Below are 12,691 nucleotides of genomic sequence, written 5' to 3'. Positions count from 1 at the left end.
AAAAGGTTTTTACAGTTAGTTTTATAAAAACAAAAGAAAAACGAAGGGCTATGAAAACTACCTTGGAATATTATAATATAACAGAGTTTAAATAGTCAGAAGAGGATCTAAAACGAGATCTAGAAGAAAAGGTGTTGGGAACTAAAATAGACTAACAGCTAATAAAATGTTATTCATTAAATGAGAACATGGAATGACATCACACAGAAGAGAGTATGTCAGGTTACATTTGAAGCAGGTACAAGAGGAATCACAGACTGTATTCTTTTCCCTAGAGAACTGAGAAATAATAGTTAATTTTAAGATTTTTAATAATTAAGCTAATAGTTTAAAAATCCATATTTAATTTAAGAGTTGGAGATTTAAGTATGGAACACAGATGATGGGAAATAGATTCTAGAAATAAAAGATCAGTAAAAGAGAATTTAAAATCTGAGACTAGGTGGCAGCTAAGTAATTGAAAAATAAAACCAAAAGGGGGAATACATTGAAAACAGCAATAAAGCTATATGATGCTAAGTAAAAGAAGCAGTCACAAAAAGCCACAAACTACTATATGATTCCATTTATAGGAAATGTCCAGAGTAGGCAAATCCATACGGAAAGTAGAGTAGTAGTTGCCAGAGGTTTGGGAGGTAGGGAAACGGGGAGCAACTATTCATGGGTACAGGGTTTCTTTTTGGGATAATGAAAATGTTCTAATGAGACTGTGGTTATAGTTGCACAATTCTGTGAATATACTAAAACCCACTGAATTGTATTCTTTAGAAGGATGAATTACATTTTTATGTGAATTATATCTCAATCAAGCTGTTTTTTAAAAAAAGGGAAAAAATAAAGCTATGTGAATTTCAACAAGATGCAACAATAGTTCTCAGATTCATAGAAGAAATAAAATAAAACTGATATGAAATACATGACCCTTGGGAGTTCAAAGTAAAGGAGTGGGCAGTGGCAGGTAAAAGAAAATTATAAAAAATAAAGGCTTGGAAATAGACAATGTGGTAGAGCTAGGACAGAAAAATATATACATAAGAAATAATGCTAAATAACTGTGAAGAACTAAAAATCCAACATGGCCAGGGTTCAGAAGACTGGGGAAAATTAAACAAAACAAAACAAAAGTTTGACCTTCACAAGGCATCTCCAAGAATCATGCAACTCTCACTGTGGCAGTCTAGTCCAAAAGAGCTGGGCTAACGCCCAAGCTGTCTCAGATCACCAAGCCCATTCCCCATGATGGCAAGATGTTCACCGCCCAGCACAGCAAGGCTGCCTGAGTATCGTGCTGCCTCTTGACCTCCACAAAGCAGAGGGCTCAGGCTTCCCAGGCTGCCTTGAACACCACTGTCTCCTTTTCACCCCCAGACATTTATTTGCAAAGGCATCTTCTTCTGCCGCAAGGGCAGTGCCACCCACACTGACACTTTCTATGAGCACTACAAGCTAAAAAGAAAGGCAAAGGTCAACCTTACCCTCCCTCACCTGGAAACTTCATATTATGCAAAGCAAAATACATAGTTCGCAGAATTCCTGACTGGCTTTTCTTGGAAGTAGCCACCCTAGCATCTTCACCACCTGTTACTTCATGGAAATGTTTACCCCAGCTTCTGGCCTGCTCCCAAATCACATTTCCAGAACAGTCACATGCTTGCTGTGAACTTCACTTTTCAAGTCAACCAATTGTCAACTGAAATGAAGGCATTCTCTCTTCTGATGTTTTGCACACTGGCTGGAGCACTGCCTGGAACAGTTTCCCCAAACTGCACTTTCTTGTTCCCATAGAGCACATGGCAGACTTACTCAAGCCAAGTAACTGAGGAACCCAAAACCTCTATTTTCTGATTAGGAAAAAAAACATCTTAGACATCTTCAATTTCTCTAATTTCACTTCAGCAATGGAGATAGTCCATTTTAGACCTTCCTCAGAAAAAATCAAAGTGTGTTTGTGTGGTGTGCTTTAATAACCTTCAAAATGTTGCTAGGCATTAGATGAGAAGTCAAAGGCTGGGCTACTCTGCCATTCTGGAGGTCACTGGCTGGGTGATTAGCTCTCCTATGCTAGCTTCACACCACATGGCATGTGGTGTAATTTATTATTATTTTTTTGTTCTTGTTTTTTTTTTCGAAGTTAGAAGCAGGGAGGCAGTCAGACAGACTTGCATATGTGCCTGACCGGGATCCCCCAGCATGCCCACCAGGGGGCGATGCTCTGCCCATCTAGGGCATTGCTCCGCTGCGGCCGGAGCCATTCTAGCACCTGAGGCAGAGGCCATGGAGCCATTCTCAGCACCTGGACCAACTTGCTTCAGTGGAGCCTTGGCTGTGGGAGGGGAAGAGAGAGATAAAGAAGGAGGAGAGGGGGAAGGCTGAGAAGCAGATGGGTGCTTCTCCTGTGTGCCCTGACCGGGAATCAAACCAGAGACTTCCACACGCCGGGCCAATGCTCCACCACTGAGCCAACTGGCCAGGACCCATGTGGTGTAATTTATGCCTCAAGAAAATCACAACTATGTTGTAGACCTTCACATAAGCAAAACTGAAAGTAAAACCAAGGCAGTGAATAGTGAGTGCCCATATATAAGAAGAGGACAAGTGAGGGGGGGGTCCTGGGGCACATCCACACGCAGGGTGTGACTTGTACGAAAACACGACCTGGAGCTGCAGTCAATAGCCTCTCACATGAAGGGGGGGATAAATCTTCAGAAGCTTCCTTGCTTTAGAATGGAAAGTGGGGCTCTGCTATATACCCTAAAACAGTGGTCCCCAACCCCCGGGCCGCAGACCGGTACCGGTCCGTGGGCCATTTGGTACCAGTCCACAGAGAAAGAATAAATAACTTACATTATTTCCGTTTTATTTATGTTTAAGTCTGAACGATGTTTTATTTTTAAAAAATGACCAGATTCCCTCTGTTACATCCGTCTAAGACTCACTCTTGATGCTTGTCTCGGTCACGTGATACATTTATCCATCCCACCCTAAAGGCTGGTCTGTGAAAATATTTTCTGACATTAAACCGGTCCATGGCCCAAAAAAGGCTGGGGACCACTGCCCTAAAAGACAGGTGGAAGTGGACAGAAGACCCATGCATTCAGACTCCTCAGGAAGAATGGTTCCAAACCCTCCAGCAAGCAGGTCCCTGCTCAGTAGAGGTGCTGGCCCCAAAGACAGCAGTTGAGTACTTGGAGAAAAGAAGACACAAGCAGCAGCTAACATATGGGAAAGAAACAGAGTGTTATTCTGAACAACACTAGACTACACTAAGAACACAGAAATACATGGTACGAGTATCTAATGTAAAACATGATGACTATAGTTGATAACACTATATTATGTAATTGAAATTTTCTAAGAGAATAGAGCTTAAATATTCTCTCTCACACAGATGTGATGTGAGGTGACGAATGTGAATTCCCTCACTTTTCAAGTCAATCAGTTTTCAACTCACATCAAAGTTTTCTCTTTTGATAAGTGTTCTGCATAAGTGTTAAATAGACGCAATCCTTTCACAATGTATAGGTATAAGTCATGATGTAAAAAGAAACATACAGAAATACACCAGGGCATTTGTGCTGGGAGTCTTGCAGACTGTGGCGCCATACTCACAGTAGACCACGAAGCAGGCAGTGGTGGCAGCGGCACAGCGCTCAGCACACACCCGCCTTTGCAGCAACAGCAGCTGCCGTGGCAGAACCCCCACAGCCACAGCCCCTGCGCTGGTACAGCCACCATCAGTCTCTGTGATCTTCCCCCCTTCACTGGCACCATGGCAGGTTAGTTGACCGAATAACAGACTGCTGAATACAAGGAAGCTTCTCCGTTTTACAAAGATGGTTTGCTGGTGTTGGCATCACAACAAAGGAACTTGGCACTGTCATGCGGTCACCAGGTCAGAACCCTACAGAAGCTAAATTGCAGGATATGTTCAATGAAGTGGATGCTGAGGGTAATGGCATCACTGACTTCCCAGTATTTTTTACTATGATGGCTAGAAAAAGGAAAGATGTAGACAGTGAAGAAGAAATCCACAAAGCATTCCAAGTCATTGACAAGGATGGCAATGGATACATCAGTGCAGCAGAACTATATCATGCCATGAAAAATTTAAGAGAAAAACTAACAGATGAAGAAGTAGATGAAATGATCAGAGAAGCAAATATTGATGGAGATGGAAAAATCAACTATGAAGAATTCATACAGATGATGACTACAGATGAAGACCTACTTTCAACATTCCCTGCCAGAAGTATCAAATTGAGTATTTTAATTACCTCTTAAAAAAGGAAGAAAGGGGCCTGGGCGGTTGGCTCAGTGGTAGAGCATTGGCCTGGCATGCAGGAGTCCCGGGTTTGATTCCCAGCCAGGGCATACGGGAGAGGCACCCATCTGCTTCTCCACCCCTCCCCCTCTCCTTCCTCTCTGTTTCTCTCTTCCCCTCCTGCAGCCAGGGCTCCACTGGAGCAAAGTTGGCCCAGGCGCTGAGAATGGCTCCATGGCCTCTGCCTCATGCACTACAATGGCCCTGGTTGCAACAGAGCAACGCCCCAGATGGGCAGAGCATCGCCCCCTGGTGGGCGTGCCGGGTGGATCCCAGTTGGGCGCATGCGGGAGTCTGTCTGACTGCCTCCCCGTTTCCAAATTCAGGGAAAAAAATACAAAAAAAAAAAAGGAAGGAAGGAAGGAAGGGAGGTAAGGAGAGAGGGAGGGAGGGAGGGAGGGAGAAAACAAAGAAAGAGGAAAGAAACAAAGAGAAAAAGAAAGAAAGAAGGAAAGGAAGGAAAGAGGAAGGAAGGAAGGAAGGAAGGAAGGAAGGAAGGAAGGAAGGAAGGAAGGAAGGAAGGAAGGAAGGAAGGAAGGAAGGAAGGAAGGAAGGAAGGAAGGAATTTATTCATTCTGTTTCTATATAGCAATACTGAACATCAAAAGTACCTCTGGGCCCTGGCCAGTTGGCTCAGTGGTAGAGCATCAGCCCAACATGTGGATGTCCTGGGTTTGATTCCCAGTCAGGGCACACAGGAGAAGCAACTGTCTGCTTGTCCATCCTTCCCCCTCTCCCTTTTCTCTGTCTCTCTCTTCTCCTCCCATAGCCATGGCTCAGTTGGAGCAAGTTGGCACCAGGAGCTGAGGATAGCTCCATGGCCTTGCCTCAGGCGCTAAAATAGCTTGGTTGCCAAGCAATGGAGTAATGGCCCCAGATGGGCAGAGCATCACCACATAGGGGGTTTGTTGGGTGAATCCCAGTCAGGGAGCATACAGGAGTCTGTCTCTCTGCCACCCCACTTCTCACTTAAGAAAAAAATTTTTTTAAATGTACCTTCTGTCCACACATACAATCTGCATGTATTGGTTGGTGGTCCTGTCCCCTAAAGATTTTACAATATAAATATTTACATTATCTTAATGATAAGAAAGCTTGTAGTAGACTCCTTGCAGTTTCACTTGCTAATGATTAACAGCTGGCCAGTTTTTAATGCATGCAGCTTGACAATTGAGCACATTCAGACATTTGTATTAAAAATGAAAAATGAAAAAACAAATTCAAAACCTATTCAAATAGATTCTAGTTCAGTTTGTTAGTTTAAATTGTCATAGCTGGTTTACTGAAAGCAAACACATTTAGAATTGATTTATCTCAACATGTGTAGGAAAATGGGTGAAGGATAAACTGTCTAGATGTACCCCTACTAGCAAGATGGTTCTCTTGTATTTCCATGTCCCCTTCCGTGTAACATACCCACATGTGTGTGGCATGCCCACATGTGTTGCTTTAGAGCTGTCTGCACTGAACTAGAGTGAAATGGGTGTCAGGCTGTTATCATTCACACAAATTAAAAAAAGATTTACCAAGGGAGAATCTTTGGACTCTGTTTTTAAAACCTTCTGAACCATGACTTGGAGCCGCAGAGAGGTAGGCTATGGCACGGTACTTCAGCACAACCATCACCATTGCTGTTCAGAAATTACAATTTACATACATCCTAAGTTTTAAATGCTAGTCTTTTTATTTTACTTTTTTCCCAATAAAAATACTATTAACTTAAAAAGAAAGAAATACACTAAAATATTAACAGGATAATAGGATTATGAAAAACCACCTTTTAAATAATTTTCCATTGATTTGAGGGGGAAATGAGGAGGGAGTAAGAATGAGAGAGAGGCATCAACTCCACTTAGTTGTTCCACTTTTAGCAGTGCGCCCATTGGTTGCCTCTCATATGTGCCCTTACCGGGGATCGAATCCATGACCTTCGCACACCAGGATGACACTTTATCCACTGAACCACCCTGCCAGAGCCAAAAACATTCACTTTTTATATTAGAAATTTTTCTCATTCATTTTCATTTTCTATATTAGATATTCTTGTTTACTTTATGTTTAAAATAAGCATGAACTTTTTAATTGATTACAAAATATTTTAGACACAGAAAATATTACTGAAGACTTGTGCTCCCATCTAAGAAATGTCACTGCAGCATTCGGGTTCCCTGTGGGCCTTCCCTCACTGCAAACCCTTCTCCCCCGCAGAGTGGGTAACTATCCTCAATGCCACTGTCACGGTGCTTCCCCCATGCATTGCTTTAGGTTTTCACTACATATTTTAGCTAATGCTAAACAATACACTGCATTAATATGCTTTTTAAAATTTACATACATGATGTCACTTGACAAGTATTCTTCTGAAAGTTGCTTTTTTTGTCCAGCAATATGTTTGAGATTAATCTATATTCATCCATATGTGTAATATTAGGTCACTTATTTTCAAACCAATTAAGTTTTCCACAATTATATACCACAACAAAAAAGAAAAACTGAAAGTATTGTTAATTAATACCAACTATGAACTCTGTTTTATTAAAAATAAGAAAGAAATAATATAAATAGGGTAAAGATATACTTAACACAAAAAACCACTGATTCAAAGAATGTCATAAATATATATATATTTTTTTTTATTCAGTGAGAGGAGGGGAGGCAGAAAGACATACTCCCACATGCGCTCGCCCGGAATCCACCTAACAAGCCCACTAGGGGGCGGTATTCTGCCCATTTGGGGTTGTTCCTTTGCTTAGCAACTGAGCTCTTCTTAGCACCTGAGGCGGAGGCCATGGGCCAACTTGCTCCAATCGAACCATGGCTCCATGGCCCCAGAAACTCTATGGCCTCAGGTGACATAAGTCAGTCAGAGAAAGACAAATGCCAAATGATTTAACTTATATACGGGATCTAAAGAACCAAATACCCTGGCCCCTGGTGATACAGTGGATAGAGCATTGACCTGGAACGCTGAGGTCACAGGTCTAAAACACTGGGCTTGCCTGGTCAAGGCACATACAAGCTAACAATGAACAACTAAAGTGAAACAACTATAAGTTGATATTTTTTGCTCTCCTCTATAAAATCGATAAATAAAATTGTTTAAAAAAATAATATAAAGAACAAAATAAAATTAAAACAGATTCATAGACACAGAGTGGTGGACTGATGATTACCAGAGGGGATGGGGGACAGGGGACTGGGTGAAAAGGTAAAGGGATTAAGAAATTGGTAGTTACAAAATAGTCACAGGGATGTAAAGTATAGCATAGGGAATATATGTTATATTCAGTAATAATATTGAATATAATAATATTGCAATAATTATGTATGGTGCCAGGTAGGTATTGAAAATATCAGGTAAATACTTGGTAAAGTATATGATTGCTTAACCACTATGCTGTACACCTGAAATCAATACAAAATAATATTGAAAGTAAACTATAACTAAAAATAAAAGTAAAAAATACAAAAAAGAAATAGATACTCTACCCAACAACATGGTGAATAATCTCAAAATAAGAAAACAGGAGAGCTTGGCAAATTAAATATATTTTTTAAAATACTTAAAATGGATTGAAATATTGGTTCAATAATCTAATTCAAGCCTATCTGTACAAAGCTCAATCTTTCTTAACACTTATTATTCCTAAAAAGGTTTTTAACATGAATATTTATAAGATATGCCATATTTTCCATTTTTTAATGCCCGTTAATTTTTACTACATGATACCTAAAAGCAGTTTATAAACTGAACACTGAACTCTCTGATCTTTTACACCCATTAAAAGCAACACATGTAGTTAAACACACACGACTGAACAAATTACCATTTCGTGGGGGGGTTCTCTCTGACTCCATGGAGCTTGAATGTTTAACTAGGCACACAGCCACAATGCTAATAGGACTTGGCACAAACTGATGAAGCCAGGGCAGGAAGGTGTTTTAGGAGCAGTGTTACTGTACTGCCCCTTCTTTTCTTTCTAAATTGATTTGAGAGAGAGAGTGAGAGGAAGGGAGAGAGAGAGGGAGGAGAGAGATGAGAAGCATCAACTCATAGTTGCTTCACTTTAGTTGTTCATTAACGCTTCTCATTCGTGCCTTGAGGGGGGGAAGGGGAGCTCCAGGCGAGCCAGTAACTTCAGGCTCAAGCTGGTATACCAGCACTCAAGCCAGCAATGTCAAGGTTCCAAGCCGGGGCCCTCAGCGTTCCAGGTCAACATTCTATCCACTGCCCCACCACCCGTTAGGCTGTATTGCCCCTTCTGCTGAGGCCTCAGCCATGGGGAAATTCAAGAAGCAGGTAAATTCACTCTAGTCACCTCAGCCAACTTCTCTCCTCCTGTCCCTCAAGGATCCCACTGCTTCCAGGATCCCCTCTCTCCTGCCAACTTCCTGTGTGCACTGTGAAGCCAAACGAGATGTGCTGAGAGAATCAGGAACCACACTCTGCCCCCAGCCTCTACGAGCTACTGGTGGTCAAGGAATTCACCCCCCCACCCCCCCACCCCCGCAGCTGACTAATTTGCATATTGTGCCTTCCTAACATAAAACTGGTGACAACATCTGGTCCCCGACTCATATCCTAGAAATTCCTGTTATCACCAACACCCAAACTTTCTGCAAGGCACTGCATGATGGTGCCGCCATGCAGAAGTAGCAGGGCCCAGCTGCAAGCTCTGCCTGATCTAGGGATCATCATGAATCATGACATTCCTGCTCTTCTTTTTAATTTCTTTAAATCCCCTGAGGACCCATAATAAAATCTCTGGAAACCAGAGGGTGGAACACAGGTTCTCCATCCAATCAGATCCAATGGCTCCATTTTATTATGTTTTTATTACATACTTAATTTGTAACGTCTTCTTTATAATCCTGAGTAAAATTAAATTCATGGACAATATACAAATAACCTTTAGTCACTGAGAACATCAAAAAGACCTCTAACAATTTCCCAAACATCCTTCGCGTAGCCTTTCATCGAGCTGCCTTAGGATACACCAGTGGGGCCTGGCAGAGGCGGGGCAGCAGCGGAGAGCCCTGTACTCTGAGAGCGGCAGGAAGTCCCATAGTCCCCTGCCCATCCTTTTTTCCCTCCCAAGAAAGAAACAATTTCAAGGATATCTGAAAAACTAAAGATTCCACAGTGCTGTATGTGTGTAGCTATGATGTAACTGTATGTATAATATATGAGTATGTGTGTATATAGCTGCAGCAGTTAAAAAAAAAAAAAGATTTCTTAACTTACTCTATTCATTCTTTCAACAGATAATGAGCTCCTGAAATCTGCCAAGTGGAGGGTAGGCCTATTATAAGTGCTAATAATACTTTATAATTTGACTATGTCTTACTAACCTTAATATCTACTGTACCTAGATGAAGACCTAACACAAAGGGCACTCAAATATGTCAAGAACCAAATCACAGCTCTGCAGCAGTGGTCCATTTGCAAACAGCATGAACATCAAGAAAGGGCAGGATGAAGCAGTGTAAGTACTGGAACTTCTCTGGAGCCTGAATTACATGGTCAACTTTCCTTATATAATAAGAAACAAGGAGTTATTTCTTCATTGATTCTATCTAAGCACTAGGTATATGACAGGCTAGACCAGGGGTCCCCAAACTACGGCCCTCAGGCCACATGCGGCCCCCTGAGGCCATTTATCCGGCCCCTCACTGCACTTCTGGAAGGGGCACCTCTTTCACTGGTGGTCAGTGAGAGGAGCATAGTTCCCATTGAAATACTGGTCAGTTTGTTGATTTAAATTTACTTGTTCTTTATTTTAAATATTGTATTTGTTCCCGTTTTATTTTTTTACTTTAAAATAAGATATGTGCAGTGTACGTAGGGATTTGTTCATAGTTTTTTTTAATAGTCCGGCCCTCCAACGATCTGAGGGACAGTGAACTGGCCCCCTGTGTAAAAAGTTTGAGGACCCCTGGGCTAGACACTAAAACTATGAGCCTGATATTCACCATCCCTGACTCCATGAAACTAGCATAAAGAACTGCACTAATCACCAGCTAGGAATAAGGACTACAAAGAAAACTAAGTTTCCACAACAAAGAACAGTAGTCACTGGGGGCTAGTTTGGATACAGGAGTCAGGAAAGGCCTCCAAGTAGAAATGGTGTTGAAGTGGAGACCGCAGGGGTGAAAAGGAGCTGATCGTGGTTGTAGGCCTGAGGAGGAGTGGATGGAGGGACTGGTGTGTGTGGAAAAGATCATCATGTCTTCACCTGGATAAAGAAGGCCACTGCTTCTGAAGCAAAGTGAGGGATAGGCGTGGTACTTGACATCGAGACCATTCTGAGTCATGTGCTAGGCTTGTGCAAGGCCTCTGCAGAGTTTTGAGTGTGGGAACACACACAATCCTATTTTCTTTTTCTTTTCTTTTTTTTTTTTTGCATTTTAAGAACTTTTTAATTTGAACTAATTTTAGACAAACAGAAAAGCAGCATATATTGTGCAAGGAATTCTTTTATATTCCTCACCCAATGTGTCCTAATGTTATGTACTATGTCAAGCACAGAAAAATAATAAAGAATAGGAAATTCACACCAGCACAGTATTATTAACTTGACTACAGGCTTTATTCAAATTTCACCAAATTTTTGTCTAACTTCAGTTACAGGATGCTATCCAGGATCCCACGTGGCTGGCTGGCTTTTTAGAAAGCCCATTTAGCTGTAGGTGGTGAATGGCTTGGGAGGCTTCAAGAGTAGTAGCAGGGACTCATTCCAAGGCCGTTGCTGTGGTCCAGGCCAAGGGTAACTGTGGCCCAGCCTAGGGTGACAGCAGGATAGAAGCACACAGATTCAGGATATTATATCCACAATTAGATGTGGGGGTTAAACAAGGGAACAGGCATAACTCCCCAGGTTTTGCCGTCAGTAAACAAATGGCTGACGGTACATGTACAGGGTAAGAAAGACCTGGGGAGGTAAAGGTTTTGGAGGCAAGATGGGAAGCTCAGTTTTGGCCCCTTTGAGTTAAGATGCCTGTGGAAGTCCTAAGTAAAGATGTCCAAGAGGCAGCCACATCATCCCAGTTCGAGAGGAGATGGGGGCTAGAGATGGGATGTCACTACTACGACCCATGGAGAGGATGACAAGAAGAGAGAGGGCAGGAAATAAGCCTGAGTACCTTCACTGGCAAGAAACAGTAGGGGAGGGCACCCAGCAAAGAAGTTCGAGGACAAGAGGGGTCAGACAACAGTCATACTAACAGGATGACGACTATGAGTACCATGCCAAGTAGTGGTGCACCGGGTGGTGGCAGCACAGGCCAGCCTGAGTGGGCTGACGTGTGAGTGGAGAATTTGAGAAAGCACGTGTGGTCAATCCTTTGGAGAAGTCTGGCCATGAAGTATGGCAGAGAAATGGGGCAATGTGGCACCTGGCAGAACTTGTGTGGGACAGAGAGGTTAGAGCATGCTGCGGGCTGACAGAATAATCCAGGAGAAGAGAAGGGTTAAAGATATGGGGAAATGAAGGAAGCTAAAGACGGAAAGTTACTGAAGAAAGAAGAGAGAACTTGTAACTCAAGTGAAGGGACTGGAAATGCCAGAGGAGGTAAACTTCTGCAAAAATAGACACACCTATTTGTAGAATTTGGGTGAAAGAGGATCCATTTGATTTGGTGGGAGTGAAGGCAGGAATGAAGGACTCTTAAGGTATGGCTGTCAAAGAGAGGGCGTCACAGCAGGTGATGTGGGGTTCAGGCTGGTATAGATGCTCTTGAGGGAGAGTATCTGTAGTCTTCAGGAAGATGGTACCACCAGACAGACAAATTACAGTGAGAGCTAGCTCTTCCACAATAGCACTAAGGCAAAGAAATAGCAAAGGCACAACTACAGCAATCAAATATCTGTTGACTAGCCTGATCGGTGGTAGCAAAGTGAATACAGCATCAACCTGGGATGCTGAGGTCCCAGGTTTGAAACCCTGAGGTCACTGGCTTAAGTGCAGGCTCATCCGGCTTGAGCACAGGGTCATCATCATCATCATCTCGATGATCCCATGGTCACTGTCTTGAGCCCGAGGTTGCTGGCTTGAAGTCAAAGGTCACAGGCTTGGACCTGGCCAGTTGGCTCAGTGGTAGAGCATTGGCCTGGCGTGTGGGAGTCCTGGGTTCGATTCCTGGCCAGGGCACACAGGAGAAGCACCCATCTGCTTCTCCACCCCTCCCCCTCTCCTTCCTCTCTGTCTCTCTCTTCCCCTCCTGCAGCAGAGGCTCCATTGGAGCAAAGATGGCCCGGGCGCTGAGGATGGCTCTGTGGCCTCTGCCTCAGGTGCTAGAATGGCTCTGGATGCAACAGAGAGATGCCCCAGAGGGGCAGAGCATCGCCCCCTGGTGGACATGCCGGGTGGA

General features: G+C 42.9%; 1 protein-coding gene and 1 pseudogene across 1 annotated transcript in view; one reads left to right on the top strand and one right to left on the bottom strand.

Annotated features, from left to right (window-relative positions):
• The window catches only part of ADCY9 (adenylate cyclase 9), a 161,089-nt gene that overhangs the window by 57,017 nt on the left and 91,381 nt on the right, over nt 1-12,691 (bottom strand). The window lies entirely within an intron of this gene.
• LOC136334075 (calmodulin-1-like) lies at nt 3,770-4,281 on the top strand (annotated as a pseudogene).

Source organism: Saccopteryx bilineata, chromosome 4, assembly GCF_036850765.1.
Source record: "Saccopteryx bilineata isolate mSacBil1 chromosome 4, mSacBil1_pri_phased_curated, whole genome shotgun sequence".
NCBI lineage: Eukaryota > Metazoa > Chordata > Mammalia > Chiroptera > Emballonuridae > Saccopteryx > Saccopteryx bilineata.
The sequence above is the reverse complement of the archived record's forward strand: the minus strand, read 5'-3'. Positions and strand labels throughout refer to the sequence as shown.